We start from the raw sequence: 1,964 nt of genomic DNA on the forward strand, positions 1-1,964 counted from the left end.
AACTCTCACTACATCACTTTAGCATCATTTTGAAATTAGTAGCCACTCTCATTACATCACTTTAGCATGATTTTGAGCATTGTAGCAACTCTCATCACATCACTGTAGCATCATTTTGAGGTTCGTAGCAACTCTCACTACATCACTGTCAGAATCTTTTTTAGGTTCGTAGCAACTCTCACCACATCACTGTAGCACCATTTCTTAGGTTCGTAGCAACTCTCATTACATCACTTTAGCATCATTTTGAGATTAGTAGCAACTCTCACCACATCACTGGAGCATCATTTCTTAGGTCAGCAGCAACTCTTACTACATCACTGGACCATCATTTTGAGGTTAGTAGCAACTCTTACTCCATAACTGTAGCATCATTTTAAGGTTCATAGCAACTCTCACTACATCACTGTAGCATCATTATGAGGTTAGTAGCAACTCTCATTACATCACTGTCGCATCATTTTGAGGATAGAAGCAACTCTCACTACATCACTATATCATCATTTCTTAGGTTAGGAGCAACTGTCATGAAGTCACTTTCGCATCATTTGGAGATTTGTAGCAACTCTCACTACATCACTTTAGCATCATTTTGAGGTTCGTTTCAACTCTCGACATTATTTTCAGCATCAATTTGAGGTTAGTAGCAAGTCTAATCACATCACTGTAGCATCATTTCTTTTGTTAGTGGCAACTCTCACCTACATTACTGTCAGCATCATTTTGAGGTTTTTAACAACTCTAACCACATCACTGTAGCATCATTTCTTTTGTTAGTAGCAACTCTCATTACATCACTGTAGCATCATTTGAGATTAGTAGAAACTCTCACTACATTACTGTAGCATCATTTTGAGGTAAGTAGCAACTCTCATTACAACACTGTAGCATCATTGCTCAGGTTAGTAGCAACTCTCATTACATCACTGTCGCATCATTTTGAGGATAGAAGCAACTCTCACTACATCACTGTAGCATCATTTTCAGGTTAGTAGCAACTCTCATTACATCACTTTAGCACCATTTCTTAGATTCGTAGCAACTCTCATTACACCACTTTAGTATCATTTTGAGATTAGTAGCAAATCTTACTACATCACTGGACCATCATTTTGAGGATAGTAGCAACTCTTACTCCATAACTGTAGCATCATTTTAAGGTTCATAGCAACTCTCACTACATCACTGTAGCATCATTTTGAGGTTAGTAGCAACTCTCATTACATCACTGTCGCATCATTTTGAGGATAGAAGCAACTCTCACTACATCACTGTCAGCATCATTTCTCAGGTTCGTAGCAACTCTCACTACATCACTGTAGCATCATTTTGAGGTTAGTCGCAACTCTAACTACATTACTGTAGCATCATTTTGAGGTTAGTAGCAACTCTCATGACATCACTGTCACATCATTTTGAGGATAGAAGCAACTCTCACTACATCACTGTCGCATCATTTTGAGATTTGTAGCAACTCTCACCACATCACTGTAGCATCATTTCTTAGGTAAATAGCAACCCTCATTACATCACTGTAGCATCATTTTGAGATTCGTAGCAACTCTCACCACATCACTGTAGCATCATTTCTTAGGTTAGAAGAAACTCTCATTACATCATTGTACCATCATTTTTAGGATAGTAGCAACTCACTACATCACTGTAGCATCATTTCTTAGGTTCGTAGCAACTGTCCTTACATAACTTTAGCATCATTTGGAGATTAGTAGCAAGTCTCACCACATCACTGTAGCACCATTTCTTAGGTTCGTAGCAACTCTCATTACATCACTGTACCATCATTTTTAAGATAGTAGCAACTCACTACATCACTGTAGAATCATTTCTTAGTTTCGTAGCAACTGTCCTTACATAACTTTAGCATCATTTGGAGATTAGTAGCAACTCTCACCACATCACTGTAGCATCATTTCTTAGGTTAGAAGAAACTCTCATTACATCAC

Source organism: Aulostomus chinensis, chromosome 1, assembly GCF_037954235.1.
Source record: "Aulostomus chinensis isolate RoL2024-O1b breed Wild chromosome 1, RoL_Achi_v1.0, whole genome shotgun sequence".
In the NCBI taxonomy this organism is placed as follows: domain Eukaryota; kingdom Metazoa; phylum Chordata; class Actinopteri; order Syngnathiformes; family Aulostomidae; genus Aulostomus; species Aulostomus chinensis.